The 17,819-nt window shown below is 49.8% G+C and overlaps 1 long non-coding RNA gene across 1 annotated transcript in view; it reads left to right on the forward strand.

Moving 5' to 3' along the window:
• Positions 1 to 17,819, forward strand: part of LOC144157951 (uncharacterized) — a 47,380-nt gene that overhangs the window by 18,479 nt on the left and 11,082 nt on the right. The window contains exon 2 of the long non-coding RNA XR_013319912.1: positions 7,639 to 7,724. This is a non-coding gene — a long non-coding RNA (uncharacterized LOC144157951). The remainder of the gene's footprint in view (positions 1 to 7,638; positions 7,725 to 17,819) is intronic.

Here is a 17,819-nt window from a genome sequence, read left to right on the forward strand (position 1 = left end):
GGTAGTCCATTCGGATAGCGTGGTGTCCTGAGCAAGTTTGTGGAGATTCCTAGCTCAGTCCGTCCTGGATAACGGAATGAACATGGTCTCCGTTTTTTGGTGTGCCGAGCGGGCGGCAGCGTCCGCACTTCCGTTTCCGACAATGCCGCAATGATTGGGAAGCCACTGAAAGGCAATTTAATGACCCGCTTGCGTGGCATGGTCGTAAAGAACTCTTATCTCGGCCAGCAGATGTTCATGAGATCCGCGGCACACGGCAGACTGGAGCGATTGAAGCGCAGGCTCTGAATTGCAGACGATCGCCTATCTTCGGCATGAAGTTTGTTCAACGGTGTGAAGTGCACAGCGGATGGCGGTAGGTTCTGCAGCCGTGGAAGTGGTGAGATGGGCTTTTTGAATTCTGTGAACATGGACATTCGTGGCATAACAACGGCTCCAGCAGAACCAGATGTTGTTACGAGCCATCGGTGTAAATATGGGTGCGGTCAGTGTATCTCTCGTGCAAATAAATCAAGAATTAGCTGATGTAGTGCCAGCGTTGGAAAATTCTGCTTCTTTGTTAAGCCTGGGATAGGAAGGGATGTTAGAGGCTGCGTCGTATACCAAAGTGGGAGTGGTGGCCTCATCAGAGGCGTATAGTTGGACGGCATGCTGGTGATGCTTGAAGCTACAACCATTGCGAAAGACGCACGGGAGCCTTTCGATGGCATACTAGCAAGGTGATGATCAGGCCGCCTGGTTAGGTGCCTAATGTGCGCCCTGAGTGTTTCAATTGTCACGTAAGTGGGCAAGGGGTGATCACGAGCCACAGCAATGGTTGCAGCTGTTGACGCGCACCGTGGTAGGCCAATGCAAGTTCGGAGAACCTGCGCTTGTATGCCTTGCAGTTGCTGACTATTGGTCGGCACGTACCTGAACGTACAGGCAGGCTGTACCTAGGGAGCCCAAGAATAGTGCATCGTACAGCTGAAACATTGACTTCATAGCCGCTCCTCACGTCTTGCCGCCGATGAACTGGAGAATGTGGGCCACTGCAGACAGCCTCTTCTTCAAACAACGAACGTGTAGGCTCCAAGAAAGGTTTCTGTTGACAACCACGCCGAGAAACTTGTGATACTTCACATTAGAGATCCTTTCGCCATTAACTGTCAAAGGGTATGCATACATAGGCTTCCGTGAGAACGCAAGCACTGCGCATTTGTTGGAAGAAACTTCCAACCCTTGCTTGTACAGATAGGTGTTGGTCAAATGTGCAGCCTTTTCCAGGCACGCGAGCACGTCCCGTCGAGTTACTCCATCTGCCCAGATGCAAATATCATCCGCGTAAATAGACAGATGAACTGTTTTTGGGAGGGAACTTGCGAGGCCGATGAGTGTGAGATTGAACAAGGTGGTGCTCAAAACGCCTCCCTGGAGACACCCCGTTGGGTATAGTGTACTGACGTTCGGTCATCTTGAGTCATTACAAAGAATGACCTCCCCGAGAGGTAACTTCGCACCCACTGGTAGACTCGGCCGCCAAGCCCCACTGCCTGCAGTGCTTTAAGAATGTCATCATGATCCACGTTGTCATACGATCCTTTTACGTTCAGAAAGGGTGCAGCGCATATGCGCTTGATGTGTCTCTGCTGCTGCACAAAGGTTACCACGTCAATAACGCAATCGATAGAAGAGCGGCCACGACGGAAACGAGCCATGTGTTCAGGGTAGACGTTGTAGTGCTTCAGGAACCACACCAGGCGTGCAAGGATAGCTCGTTCCATAAGCTTTCCAACGCAACTGGCAAGTGCTATGCAACCGGGTCCAGCAGAGATTTTCCAGGTTTCAGTAGGGGAGCAAGGCGGCTAGAGCTCCATTTTTCAGGGACAGTGCCATCACGCCATAGTTCGTTGAAATATTTCAAAAGGGCGTGCCGGTCGCAGTTGCCAAGGTGACAGACAGCAGCATGGGTGACTCCACCCGGTAGAGGCGATGACGATTGGGCGCAGAGAGCCAATGCCGGCTCGAGCTCCTCCATTAAAATCGGGACGTCCATCCGAGAATCCCGCAAAGCGGGAATGTCAGTGGCAAGTAATGAACCAGCACGGCCTGTTTCACTGGCGATACGAACACAGAAGGCCTCTGCTACTTCGAGCTCTCCGCGTTTCTGGTGAAGAGCCAGAGCCTTGAATCGGGTGCGCTGTTTGCGAGGGTCGTTAACCCTAGCACAGTTCGCCATATTAAAAAAAAAAAACCTTCTGAGGGTCGAGTGATCCACAAAAGGACTCCCAATGCTGTGAATGCGCTTCAATAATGTGGCGTTGTATCTTCTTTTGCGTCCTTCTCGCATCTCTTAAATCTTGAAGAAACATCGTACATCTGTATCTTCGTTTGGAGCGCTGATGGACAGCTCTAAGGCGTTCCAGCTTTATGCCGTGCTCTGTTTTTTTAGGAGACAGCCGGACGGAACCTTTGCAAGTATCTAGCGTGCTTCCAATGGCAGACCCCTCATCTCCAGGCTCATCGTCCCCGCAAAAATCTTCCATCTCGGACTAAAATTGTGACTATTTGGTAACCCGAATAACATTGGGGTTGAAGCGACTTTGTGGTCCATGAATCTTTAAATAGGTCAGAATATGGTTGCTTCCATGGGATTCCAGGTTTAACAAGAAATACTACGCCTTCCGAACACAAGATTCACAACATGCTACTTCAAAACCTGTACACCGCAGCGTTAGAGACCCTTCTAGACTTCATTAATGAACATTGGACAACCGTCAATATTCGTCCTCCAGGGAGGCGTGCAGATATCCACTTGATGCTCAAACCTGAAAAGACCGCTAACCGCAGCTAATCTGCAACCTATTCCCCTCAGGTGTTGTGTTGGAAAGTTCAAGAAACATATGGTGCAAAATCGCCTCTCCTGCTACATTAAAGACAATGAAAAGAAATTTTAAATACGTTCTAGGCTGTATTTGCCGCTGATATTTTCCAGATGATGAATGTGTCCACACCAGTCTGTCTCCGACGTTATCTCACCTTCAAAAGTTTGTGTCTGTACCCCTTTCAATTCCCGGCCGGGACACTGCTTTTCGGATGGAGGCGAAAAGCAAAACTTCCGGCGTGTTCAAGATTTCGGCGGACGTTAAAGGTTTTCAGGAGGTCAAAATTAATCCGGAGTCCTCTACTACGGCGCGCCTCATCGCCTGCGTTGCGTCACCGCGTTAAACCCTGCAATCAATCAAACCAAATCGGATTTCGGAAATAAGCTGAGGGCTAACATGGAAGAGTGGCTGAAAAAGGCAAAAGCTTTCGGACTGCATGACAAAGTAGTTAGTGCTTCGGTTCCGAACCATCTTACCACCGATTACCGAAAAATCTTGTACTGTGGGTGCGAGATGGACCAGGGATAAATACTGTTGATCGTGTTGTTCAGCTTGCGGACACGTTCGCCGCACGCCAAGTCCGCAGAGGCTGAAAGACAGCCAAAAAGAGTTAAGGAGGAGGCCTGCCAAGACAGAGCCGAAAGGCAGAGCTTCTCAGGAAGACGGTGGAATTGGCAAAGTCGTTTGTGTCGGATAGTAAGACGGGCCGGTAAAAACAAAAGAACACAGACGCAGACGTGCAGCGCCGAAAGAAAGCTCTTGAAGCGCGCAAACAGTCCGCGTGTGACAATAGGGGCGAGGGAGGGCATTTCGCTGCGCATTGCCAAAGGGGCAAACTCGCATTTCACGTAATAGACGATAGCGAGGATAGCAGGCGGTTTCTGGAGCCGTACGTACTTGAGCTTGTGGTCAACGGTAAGCCGTGGCGAGTTCTTCACGACTCCGTGGTGAGGGCAGATATGGTCTACCCTTCGTAGGTTGAACCGGATCACCTGACGGGACAGAGTGTTCGGCTGAAACAGGCCGTAGCAGCACGGAACGTGCGCCTGTCGATTGTGAAAGTTAGCATCGGAGGTCCGTTTGGTGAACTTGTCGCGCAGGCGGTGGTATCCCCCCAACTTCTTCCGGAATACAGATACCTATTTTTGAACAGGTCCGATCAGCTGTTTTGCGACAAGCTGTGCAATTTCGAAGAACTGCCGAGGAAATAATCAACTGAACTCAAGTAAGGACAGTGTCGCTATCTCTGGGAAGAACGAAGAGACAGAGAAAGATAGCGCAGATAGCGCATTTTCAGAGGCTCACGACAGAGGGCAGCCTACGTCCACTGAAAGTAAGGCCCCTAGACAGAGCGAAGAAGTGTCAGCGTCATGTTCAGAGGCTCAGGTTTACGGGAAGACTCCGAAAGGGCTGCCGCCCCGAGCACGCGCAGTTCGCGAGCTAACGATATTTTCCATGAAAGTGTGAATGGTGATGCTAGCGAAAGGAGGCAACACGCGCCCGTAGAAACGAAAGGTGGTTCTAAATACGCGAATTCAGAACAAGCGCGGCGCTGTGGCAGAGACAGCAGTGGAGACATTGACCGGTTTTCATGGTGCAGCTAAGCGTAACGACGACGCCATCACTGAGCGAGTCGTTAGCGTTCTGCGACAAACTCACACTCGATATCGAGCGACGACCAACGGAGTTCGTAGCGATTGCGGCGTCTCTTGAGGCTGAGCCAACTTCCGAGACAGCGCCGACGGCACCTAGTGTAGCCTTGGCAGCCGGCATACAGAGCGGAAAACACCCTTTGGTGTTCGCTCACCGACGTTGTCGCCATAATGGCAAAGCACGACCACGGAGGCAAAACTTTAAGGCACACGTTCAGCAAGAATTCTAGTGTGCGCCTGCCGTGTGGCAGCGCCGAACGCACGCATTATGCAGGTCTCCGTGGACCTCGGAGCTAAAGAGAACAAAGCACACGCCTTGCTCGAGCGGTGGAAACTTGGGCAGTTTTCTCCGCGCACTCGAGATACTCTTTTGAAAATGACTGATGTCCTCGGAACCGGTCGCAGTCGCTTTCAGAGAACTGGGGCACATAAAGTGTGATTCGAAAGGGAAAGCTCAGGGTAATGATGAGAGATCAAATCGTAATTCTTAGCGGAAGAAGTGGCCTGTAGACGCCTGACTTTATGAATTGCGTTGTTTTTCGTGAAGCAGGTTTTGGGCAATTAGATTACGTTTCTTTTAAAGACGATAGTCTTTCTTGGGCTACTTAAACGCAGAAATTTTGGTCTGTCTGTATGTCTGTATGTCTGTCCGTCTGTCTGTCTGTGACTCGATTCAGCCACCCGGCCAAAGCAAAACAATGCCTGCACAATAGTCTTATATAGTCACAGCTAAATGCGCCCGTCTAAGTCCAGTGTAATGTTCATACTTGTCAATATTGTTGAAGAACAACAAGGCATTACGCATATATAAGACAACAAATTAATACACAAGTGATATTTGCAGCGTTCCTTTATAAAAAATCGTACAAGTTTGATATTGGCGAGATATAATACTTCATCAACTGAAGACAAAAATATCACTCCGCCGTCTCCTGCTGTCGCCCGCGCCATATAGCTTCTGGCGGCATTTCAAGAAATCAAGTGGCAAGAGTTACGAAAGGTTCCACTAGATAGGTTCCACGTTCTCCTTGGAACGCACGTGGACTAGGAAAACGCGGTTCTATAAACGTTCAAGTAGGGCGCCTCGATTCACAAGCGTCTCCGCCATACGGCAGCGTTGGCATCGAGACACCCGGTTTGGAGCAGTGGAACGCGGGAAATTTAAAATGATTTAAGCAAACCTTTGGGGTCTTTACCTTGGGAGGAGCGCGACGCAACAGGAACAACATAAGAGGTGAGCGGGAAAGCGAAGGGAGGCATTTACTTGGCAAAAGTCGATAAACACTATCGTCTTTTGACGACATTTGCAACGAAAGGAGCAGATACGCGGACAATTTTTTGTGTGGGACATTTCCAATCAAGCGAAATGTCATCTTTCAAGTTAGTGCGGTTGGCTAACGCACTGCTGTGCTAAAGTGTAACTATTGTAGTTAGTCATTTGCGTATTGTTTCGCAACGAAGAGCGTGGTAGACCTTCATTGTGGATTTGTCTTCGAGCTTTCTGGCGATGCGCTTGTGTCCTTTTTTGTTGTTCTCTTGCTTGCCTCACGAGCCAGGGACGCTCCTGGGAGGCCACTATTCGTTCTCTGAACGGACCGGTAAAGCCCCAGCCCGGTGTCTTACAGTCCAGGCCTGGAGTCTAGCATCTGTTCGAGAGCATCTTTCAGGACGACGGTTGAAGAACATTATCCTTTGTGATCTAGGACCCCCGGCGGAGAAGCTGTCACGATTCAGCGCGTTGCTGTGCTGCAAGTTTGTGCAGCGCTCTCGTGCTTTGTGGCAGAGCCTACCACTACGTGTGCCTTCCACGTGCGCCTCTCTGTCGATGACTCAAGCTTGCAGCGACTGCCATCAAATGACAACATGCTGAATAACGGCCGCCGCAAGGGTGCCTCACTGTCACCGTGATTCAAACTTAGGCGGTGGCCCACGCGGCGAGTCGAGACATCCTCAAAGGACGCGGACGCCGCATCGAGATATCCTCTCTCCCATTTCTCAGACACAGCGTGCGCCGCTAATACCGACACCTCACGAACTCTGGAAACAGCGTTGTGAGGGTCTGTATTATGTTCGCGCCGTGCGTAAAAAGCGGGCGAGAACATATTTGACTTTTAGCACTTTGTGCATAAATACGGGGCCCCAAGCGGAGTACTGCGTTCGTTTGGTAGCAGCGAATTAATGCTGTCACTCTGCTCGAGTCCTGTACCGTAGCATAACCCATAAGGGCATTGTTTGTGTCTTGTTTTGGATCATCTCTTCCCATGCAGTAAACCAGATAAGCTTGGCTTCGGCTTCTTCTTGTGGTACCGAGGCAGCAACGTCTCCTGGCCACTCTTCACCGCGCTACCTCGCATAAAGAAGGCGACGGAGCCCCGTTTGTGAAGGAACGCCTTTCCGTATGCAATAACGGGCTGCCATCGGTGGAATGGCAGCGTCGTAACACTGGACTCAGACATTTAATTAAAGGCGTGGTTAGAGGTCTATGGGGGAAGCCATGGTCCCCCAGTGGACAGAAAAGGTAGCAGTAGTAGTAGCAGTTGCTGATGTTGATGATGTTGACAATGATGATGCTGGTCTTCGATTTGCTTACGGCTTTTCTGATGGAGCCGAAAAGCAAAAACGCCCGTGTGTACGAGATTTCGGCGCACGGTAAAGATCCCCAGGTGGTCAAAATTAATCCGGAGCCCTCAACTACGGCGCGCCTCATCGCCTGCGTTGCGTCGGCGCGTTAAACCCTACAATCAATCAATCGATTTGCTTACGCTCGCTGTGACTGTTCATTCACAAGTGGGCAAGAAAAGGTTTTAGCAATGCTGAACCAGGTTGACATGTGGCATATGCCATAAAAAAATTCAGTTTGGAATGACGAACAAATCGAAGAAACCCGACAGCTCAACGATGCAGAAAACACAAAATGACATTAAAACCAGTATGAGATCAGTAGGGCGCTTGTAGGTTCACCTTAAAGACCTGGAATTGTTCTCTCCTTTTCAGCGTTACCCACACACTAAGGCTGTATGCTTTGGCGAACTGCCTAATTTAAGTAGTGCGCTAGATAAGCTTAATAAATTTAGCACTGAAGCAACACAGAATGGCTCAATAAACGGTTCGCTTTCTTTCAGGAGCGAAAGGACTGGCTAATCAATCCCCCGTTCGGGATATCCTCCCATTGGATAATTGAGGCAAGCGTGGACGACGCAACCAAACCGTAAGTATTTTGTGTCCTGCCAATCGGTGTTATAAATAATGTGGCAAGAAAAGGGCTGATCGAAACCTATACATTTTTTCTTAAAAGAAAGCTCCATAAAGGGCATTTATTTTCTATATAAAACAGGTGCGCCATACAGGTTTTGATCTTTAACTCTTTACCCCTGCCCAACCAACTGGTGCTAATATTTTCTTTCGATTCGGGTAGGACACACCATTTGAGTTACACCTTGCAAGAGAACTCCCTCAGAAGTGGCCGTGGCATACGAACCTATAAGCAGGGTTCAACGGCTTAAATTATTGCGAGAAGGGCTGTAATAGGTGGCCGGAAAAAGCAGGTAACGGGGGTATACACTGGTAGCAAAACAGCAAATTCATCTTACCCGAACATTGACGATTAAACATTTTCGTTAGCCTCTTAACGCGTGTTTTTCGTTTTCTTCGCTTTCTTTTATAAAAAAATGTACACGGTTAACTTCACCAATCGTAGTAAAAAATACCTAACTTTTTCCCTGTGCCTTTTCTGGCGTTGTAGGCTTCCGGCCTTCCTTTCGGTATTTTATCAATCAGCCCCTCACTCTTAGTCATATTGTTACCTGTCGGTGTTGAGTGATGACCACGAAGACGAGGGAAGTTTTGGGGCTTTTAAAGGAAGATGAAGGTCCTGTCAGATGCCGACCTGCGTTGCTATCTACCGTAAATACTGAGAATAGGGTGAATATATTGGATCCCCTCTTCTTTTACCCTCGTAACATCTTTTGGTGGAATGTGCGGACTCGTTCCCCTCCGACGGCCAAGCTCTGCATCGTCTCTCCGTGGACCCAAGGGTTCAGTTGGGTTTCCAGGCTCTACCAAACATCACGGAGCTACGCAGTCGGCGCATATATTCTGTGACAACATTGCACCAAGGCACTCAAGCATATTCGACAATGGCTCTTCCTCCTATCTGTCGTATCCGGGGTTTTCGCATCTCAGCGTTTCGGTGGTTCTACCACTAGGGGGCTACGCCGCGGATATATATGTGACGTCACTCTGAATAAACGCTCGTTTTTGGCTTGACTCTTCGACTCGAGCGTTGGTCTCCTGCTTCGCCCTTCGGGGCCGTCACGGACGCGACACCACAATAGCGCACCCGACGCAAGAACCGTCCGAAATGTAAGCGCTCGACATTCCTGCAGTAACATGTAAGCCGCCGAACAGCCCGCACATTTTATTGTCAAGTAGTGAGGGCTGGAACAGTCAGCCGAGAGCGATAGAGAGTTAGGCCTACGTGGACGACCGCACCAGCGAGGAAAGGGCGGCCAGCAGCATAGTGCCGAAATTGACGTGCATCGAGCTACACGCAGCAAATACGTCCAGCGACATGTAACCTTCAGGTAATACTGCAAGATATCGTCAACTGGCACCAAGTATTTCTTGCACCAGGATTATATAAACTTCATAAAGCAAAGTAAAGCGGCACCACTTCGTTCATTATCGTGTCAAGATGGCTGACATAGCCGCAAAGCCCCCTCCATTTTTGCCGGACACGGGAAGGCCGGCCATCCCATGGCGCGAGTGGCACCACTCGTTTGAAACATACCTTCTCGTAGCAGGCTGAGAAGAAGTCACGCCAAAACGCAAAGCAGCACTCTTAAAGACCTTTTTGGGGACGGAAGCAGATCGCATCGCCCATATCATCGAGTCAGCCAGGCCTGCGGGCGCAAGTGATTCCGACGAGTACAAGTATCTTGTTCACGGCCTCGCGGCTCACTTTCACGTTTCGACATCACAGCGGGAGAACCGCATACAGTTCCGAAGTTTATGTCAAGCAGAAACGGAATCAGCGATCGACTTCGCGCGCCGTGTGCAATACGTGGGTCGACAATGCAACTTCGGTTCCGACGAAGCCGCGTCACTCGTGGATCAACTCATCGTGGGACTTGCGTCCGATCGCACCAGGGAACGTCTGCTCACAGAAGGCCCGGCACTCACGTTTGACAAAGCCATGCAAGTTAGTCAAAACGTAACTGAAGTCCAGGATCTGCTGCAACGATATCGAGCAGCCAGAGAAGAAATAGTTCAAGCGATCGACGGGACTCAACAAACTCGACCGCTTCGATTTCCACGTCGCGAGTTCCGCCCGACAATCTCAACAAACAGAAGAGAAGCACCGTCACGTCCGGGGCTTAGGTTATCCCGGACCAGTGCTCGGCGTTCTCCAACGTGCGGCCGCTGTGGTAGGATGTGGCACCCTTTTCAACAGTGTCTCGCTCTAGGGAAAACGTGTTTCCAGTGTGGTAAAGTCAGCCACTTCCAGAATGCCTGCCGTACGCAGCGTTCTGCAACCACGCATCCGTTGTCACCTCGTGGGAAACGACACACCAGGCCACCGTTGCGAAAAATCGAGACTCCACCCGACGACGACAAGAGAATAGTCGTCAACCAGCTGGGCCAACATGCAAATTCACCACGGCAAGAATTCTACGCCGATGACAAGGTGAATGGCACTTTACACTCCCTTCTGGTAGACAGAGGATCAACTATCTCAATTCTATCCAAAGAAAATTTTCAACGTCGCCTTGAACTAGCACAAAGGAGAAGGAAAGAAGCGAAATTCGCTGAAGAAACGTGGCTGCTAAAGTCTCAACGAACAGATCTTCGAGAGAAATTTTGAGCGAACTCGTTTGAACTTGAGGAGGGCACAAGTAAGGCTCAGGAGGTTCAAAATAAAGAAGGTGACAAGCCTGAGAAAGAAGCCGAAAAGGCTGACGAAGCAGATAAGCCCGAGGGAGAGGCCGAGAAGGCCTAGGAAGAGGGGGAGCCCACGATTTTGAAAGACGCCGAGAAGGTCAAAGGAGGCACCGAGAAGGCCGACGAAGCCGACAAGCCTGTGGGAGGCGTCGAGAAGGACGACAAAAAGGATAAGCCCAAGATAAGCCCAGCGGAGCGACGGACGACCGCTGACAAGAAAAAGAAGAAAAAGAAAATGGGGAGACGAAGGTGACAGGGGGTTCACCACAAACAGTGCTGCGTGCCAGCGGTGAAAGTGTAGTGCAGGGGTGCGTGGAGACTGCAAATGAAGTATGAAAAAAAGTGTTTCGTTGAGACAAACTCTGCAACGGATAGTCGTCCCCGAAGGAAGGGTAGACAGAACAGAGACATTTTGATTGAGTTTGTGTCGCTATTTTGAGTTGTTTTGTTTCCTGTATCCAGCCTTTCCTCCCATGGGGGAGTTTGTTTGAAGGGATGAAGTAGGTAGTATCCGGGGTTTTCGCATCTCAGCGTTTCGGTGGTTCTACCACCAGGAGGCTACGCCGCGGATATATAGGGGAGGTCACTCTGAATATATGCTCTCTTTTGGCTTGACTCTTCGACTCGAGCGTTTCTCTCCTGCTTCGCCCTTCGGGGCCATCGCCGATGCGACACCACACTATCGTCATGTCCCAGCCGCCTGACCCCGGTAAATTCTCCGGTACCGATAACGTCGACGTTGACGACTGCCTGAAGATGTATGAACGCGTCAGTCTCCACAACAGGTGGGACCAGACGATCATGTTAGCCAATGTGAATTGTTACTTGGAAAAGCCCGCACTTGTCAGGTATCAGAAAAACGGGGAAACAATCACATGCTGGGACCAGTTCAATGAGTAGCTCAGGGGATTGTTCGGCTAGTCTACGGCTCGCCAGATTGCGAAAAGAACGAACTTGCTTCCCGAGGCCAGTCTGCGACGGAACCCTACGTTTCGTACGTACTGGACGTGCTGGCTCTATGCCAGAAGGTTGATTGCAACATGCCGGAGTCAGAAAAAGTGGGCCACGTTCTTAAGGGTATTGCCGACGATGCTTTCAATTTGCTTGTCTTTAGGAACTGCACAAGTCTTGATGCAATGATTACTGAATGCCGACGCTTCGAGGAGGCAAAAAGCCGCCGGATCGGTCATCACTTCGCCCGGCTACCGCATACTGCCGCAACATCGAGGTGTGAGGAACAGCCCCTATGACATCCCGAAGTGCCCCCGTCTCCGGCATTACCACGACTTATCCGCCGGGAGGTCGAATTCATGTCCCCTGCAACTTTGCCACCGTATCCGGCTGGACCTGTTACCGCTACTGTGGCACTCATTCAGACGGTCGTCCGTAAAGAAATCGACAACTTGGGCACCCGCTCTATATGCGCTTTTCATCATACCGGCAACTGCAATCCTTGCACCGCCCAACCTGCCAGGAGTCAGTATTCGTCTGCTCGTGCTCGCAATCCCGCAGATTGGCCACACCTGCCGACCGACCAATCTGCTTCCCCTGCCGTGGCGTCAGACATGTATCCCGATAATGCCGCAACCACTGGTCCTCACCTCTACGTACTGGTTTTCCGACTTATTGGCCTTTTGGAACTCCCTCTCATCGATTTCCGTCCCATCAGGCGCAAGACACCTTCCCTGCCGATGCGTTCACATCCCCAAGTAGCCGCTCCCCTTCCCCTCACTGCCGCCAGTCGCCTTCACGGCAAGCTCATCTCTCGCCTTCTGCTACCTATAACAGCCGCCCATCGTCAGAAAACTAAATGGTGCAGCACCGAGATGTAGCGCTGCAATGACGATGACGCCCGCAAATCCTCTATCCACTGAACCTACCCGGCCCAATCTTATCAATGTAAAAGTCGATGATGTTCCAGTTAAAGCAATACTTCACACAGGCGAGCATATATCTGCCATGAGTGCAAGACTTCGCAATGTACTTAACAATGTTTGGACGCCAGCTCCACCTGGCCTGGTGCGTGTCGCTGATGAAAGAGTCCCTACTATACTCGGCCTGTGCACTGCACGCGTAACAATAGACGATCGTCCACTTTCAGTTTTGTTCCATGTGCTGCCGCAATGTCCCCATGATCTCATACTGGGCCTGGACGTTTTGGGAGAACACGCTGCCCTCACTGACTGTGCCTCATGTTTCGTGCGCCTTGAACTTTCGCAAGCAGCTACAACGGTTGACGACTCGCCCTGCCGCCTCCGCTCTACAAAATTCGTTAGGTTATTGCCACGAGCTGCCACATTCATCCCTTTGCCACCCTGTCCTCCAGTTGAAGACGGGGATTATATCACATCGCTATCACGGACATTTTGGTCGCACGTGACCTAACCCTTGCTCATACCGCCGTGACAGTTGAAAACGGCCACATTTGCATCCCTGTTCTCAATTTTGGCCGCATACCCCAAATCCTCCCAATTCGAACGTCTCTTGCTACACCTCCGCCCTTGAAACGCTCAGATATCTTAAGTTTGTCTGCGTCCGCGTCCCCGTCATCTTCCCATGGTACACACCCTCCTGGTTCTCCGGAAGAACCTTTGACCAGATGATCACCGCAGATCTCACGTCTTCACAAGCGGAAGACCTTCGCCGCGTGTTGGCCCGTTATCGTAACATTTTCGATCCCGGCAACCGTCGCTTAGGCCAGACCACTTTAGTAAGACACCGCATTAACACCGGCGACGCAACTCCTATCTCTCGACGCCCATACCGTGTCTCTGTAAGCGAACGCCGAGTTATTCAACAGGAAGTTGACAAAATGCTCGTTAAGGAAATTATCGAACATTCACTTACCCCATGGGCGTCACCCGTCGTCTAAGTGAAGGAAAAATTGGCCGCGTATCTGCTCCTTTCGTTGCAAATGTCGTCAAAAGACGATAGTGTTTATCGACTTTTGCCAAGTGAATGCCTCCCTTCGCTTTCCCGCTCACCTCTTATGTTGTTCCTGTTGCGTCGCGCTCCTCCCAAGGTAAAGACGCCAAAGGTTTGCTTAAATCATTTAAAATTTCTCACGTTCCACTGCTCCAAACCGGGTGTCCCGATGCCAACGCTGCCGTACGGCGAAGACGCGTGTGAATCGAGGCGCCCTACTTAAACGTTTATAGAACCGCGTTTCCCTAGTCCACGTGCGTTCCAAGGAGAACGTGGAGCCTATCTAGTGGAACCTTTCGTAACTCTTGCCACTTGTTTTCTTCAAATGACGGTATTTCTCCTACGACGGTATTTCGGACCCTACCAGATTCTACGACGTGTTGGCCAACTTACCTAGGAAGTGATCCCCGATGGTGACTCCGGCACATCACGACAACGCACGCGGCCAGAAGTCGTCCACGTGGTGCGCTTAAAACCTTTCTACGGACGATGACGAACTTTTATTTTCATTTGTTCGGACTGTCGCTTATGTTGGCATCGGGTCGATGCACTCTTAGAGGGGGGTAATGCCGCGAACCATACATTGGGTTTGTTTATTTGTGTTTTGCTTTTACCGCCCGGCTGCGCCGGTCTGTGTTATCTCTGCGCCAAGGGAAGCGCGTATTCCATTCTTTCTTTCCGTGCCGCATGTGTTATCTGTTGTGATAGGGAGAGCATTCCGATCTAAAGTGAACAGCCCAGAATAATCTTCTTGCATCTACTATGTTCTCGATGCCAATCGACGTTTCGAGAACCACGCGCGCCAAAAGATAAAAAGCCTGCAGTGCGGACGTCGGGGCATTCGATTCGACGACACTCGCCTGTGCAAGTCACTTTGTTGACCGCTGCTTCGCCGCCTCTGTGTTCTTTTGAGTTGTTAGGGGAGCACAAGTTCGCTCCAATAAACGTGTTTCTCATTCAAGACAACTGCATCATCCTTGTCTTCGTGACAATATATATATATATATATATATATATATATATATATATATATATATATATATATATACATATATATATGTGTGTGTGTGTGTGTGTGTGTGTGTGTGTGTGTGTGTGTGTGTTATGTAATAGATGGAGTTGACTTTCTGGTACCAGACTGAATATGGCTTATTGGCAGGAACAGAAAAGAGGGGAGCGTAGGTACAAGCGTACAGACGATGGCCCAACTCACGCGCCGAGCACCCTCTCAGCAGAACTTCTTCCGCTACTCCCAGCCTGCACGCATACCCTCGTGTATGAAGTTACCACGCTCGCATGGCACTCTTTCTTGATGTGGCGCATGCCGCAATGGGCTGACGAAGTTATGGGAGCTGCTCATTACCCTTGCTGCAGTCGCCCCCGGTGGAAAAGGAGCCAACCTGGTGAGTTAAAGTGAGGACGTCACCAGGGTGTCGTAGTAGGGCTTCAGTTGTTGAACGTAGACAGTTTCACGCCCTCGGTTGCGAAGATCAGAGGAGGGGGTGACTGGTTCCACAATGTCGTTTACAGGCGTAGTGCGGGTGATAACCGTGTAAGGGCCGTGATATTTAGCTTTGAAGAGAGTTTTTAGGAGCGACCCGGTTTCGGGCAGGGCACCCGAAGCCACACATGCGAGCCGGGATCAAGTGTCAAAGGGCTTGTGAAATCGTCACGGCCATGCTTCTGGCGCTGTTGACGTGCAGTTGTCAACAGCGTGCCCCAATTGCAGTGATCCGACGACACGTACATTGAAAGCATATCTGTCAGGGTCGGTTGAACCGCTGTGCGCATGGTACGAGGAGCCCGTGCGATGAATAACATGGCATTCGGCGAGTAGCTTTCACAACGTTCGATAAGAAAGCGCATCCTCGATCACTCAGATGTTCTCGAGGCTCTCCGTGACGAAGGACAAGGTGACCTAAAAAAGGTGGCGACGTCACGAGCTGTGGAGGCCGGCAAGGCAGGTTGTGGATGCCTGCAAGGCAGCTGTTTCGGCGTACATTGTGAGGTGTTCTACTACAATTATCCACCCGTTATCGGTGGCTGTTAAATGCCATATAGATTGATGCCAAAGCGATCAAAGGGTTTCGCGGGGGATGGTAGTGGTTGCAATGGGGCCATAGAGCAAGTAGGCGGTGATTTGCAGAGTTGGAATTCCGGGCATGAGCGAACGTACTTCAGGTTGCAGGTATACATGCTCCTCCAATAATAACGTAGGCGCAGTCGCTAGTACGTTTTTTGGACGCCAGCGTGAGCAGATGTCTGCGCGGAGATGTCTGCACGCAGGGGCGCAGATGTCTACACGCAGATGGCGTCAAATAACAAAGAGCCTCTTGCGACCATTGAGTAGTGACCAGGACCGCTGGTGTTGTGACCACGTAGTGACCACGACCATTGTGACCACGTGGTCACGAGAGTCATGGTCAGAGAGAGAGAGAGAGAGTCACATGGTCGTGGCCAAGACCATGTGACCACGAGAGTAGTGACCACGACCATTGAGTAGTGACCAGGATTGCGACCAGGACCGCTAGTCCTGAAAATTCTTAATTTCCCCTCTTTAAAGACCTGGATAACTATTGCCGCAATTTACGACTTCGAGATTATTTCCATGATCGCCCCAGCCCAAATGAGATGCATGACCCTTTACCCCCTCATAAGCACTGGACTCCCCCAACACCGCGTGACAAGTATATAGACATGTATATATCTGCCGTTACGTGGGACGTACTTGACGCCTACAAAAAGCAGGCCCCAAATCGTAAGAATCTTTCAGGGGATGAATGCAACGCGCTGAAGCAGTTAGCGACACATCCTGAAATTATCCTTAAGCCAGCAGATAAACGAGGCGCAAAAGTTGTCATGAATAAAACTGACTATATTAACGAAGCCCTGAGACAATTATCAGGCAATTTTTTTATAAGCATGTCGGTGCCCACCCCACCGAAGAATTTATTGCCACTATCAAAGAAACCCTGCAAACTTTGGCACAGTCTCAAAGGTAGCACCAGACGACATAAAAACCCTGGTTCCACTCAGTCCGGTAGCAGGTAGATTCTATCTACTGCCAAAAATACACAAAAAAAATAATCCAGGTCATCCCATCGTAACCGAAAGTGGCACAGTGACAGAAAAACTCTCCCTTTATGGAGACTCTCTCATAAACAATGTCCCACCTAAGTTCACTTCGTTTGTTAAAGGCGAACCATTTTTAAACGATATCATGGAACTCTACATTCCGCCCAGATCGCTGCTCGTGACTTTGGACGTAGCCTCATTGTACACTAATATACCTATCAACGATGGCGTTCGCCCTGCCGTTGAAACCTATGAAACCTGCGAATCAAGTCCGGCGACACACTGGCAACGTTGTTAAAACTGATTCTCGAGCTAAATAACTTTGAATTTGATAATGCACACTATATTCACATGAACAGTACTTCAATCGGAACGAGGGTGGGACCAAGCTATGCTAATATTTTCATGTGTTCTCTCAAAACAGCATACCTGGATAAATGCGCTCTTAAGCCCTTCTATTACAAACGCTTTATAGACGACGTTTTTCTAATTTGGCAACATGGCGAACTTGAACGTCTCTCCTTCATCTGTGGTTTTCACAACTGCCACCCCCGTATCTCGTTTTCGCACCAGTACTCGGCTGAAGCAATCAACTTTCTTGAAGTCACAGTGTCCTTGAAGGATGAAAAACTAAATAGAAATCTTTATAGAAAGCCTACAGACCACCATCAGTACCTGCACTTCGAAAGCTGTCATGTAAAATATAATTGAACTAGTGTACCTTACAGCCAAGCGGTTCATTTCGAAAGGATATGCTCGCAAGAATCCGACTTTGACTAAAACTGCGCAGTACTCCGTGCCGCCTTGACTAGACAAAAATACCCCACGCAGATTATTGACGATGCACTGAGAGACGCAAACATGCTTCATGGCAACGCACTTTTACATCCGACGACACAGCCTCGCACTCAGCAAACCTCTAATCTGGTACTCAGCTATTCATCGTCAGCCCCTAAAGTAACATCAATTCTCAAGTAGCATCATAACATATTTATACCACGCCAGAGGTTCCAACGCATTTTTCAAGATTCGCCTCGCTAGTCTATCGACGATCACCAAACCTACGCGATTGACTCACTTACTCTAAAACCACTCGCCCACCTTCAATTGGCTGCCAACCGAGCCAAAAACCGCGATGCCGAATTTGTCCCCAAATGACGACAACTGCCACAGTCAGCAGTACAGCTTCCAATTTCACACTAAACATAAAAGGAAATTTTACTTGAGACACCGAAAACGTGATTTAGCTGTTCGAGAGTACCGAATGCCGGCTTCAGTATATTGGACAGACCCGCAAGTATTTTAGACTTCGTTTCAATAATCACAAGTCGTATATAAAGACCCTCCCGAACCTGCCGTTGCC

Source organism: Haemaphysalis longicornis, unplaced genomic scaffold, assembly GCF_048455015.1.
Source record: "Haemaphysalis longicornis isolate Haplotype H1 unplaced genomic scaffold, Haemaphysalis longicornis Haplotype H1 scaffold_10, whole genome shotgun sequence".
NCBI classification, from domain to species: Eukaryota; Metazoa; Arthropoda; class Arachnida; order Ixodida; family Ixodidae; genus Haemaphysalis; species Haemaphysalis longicornis.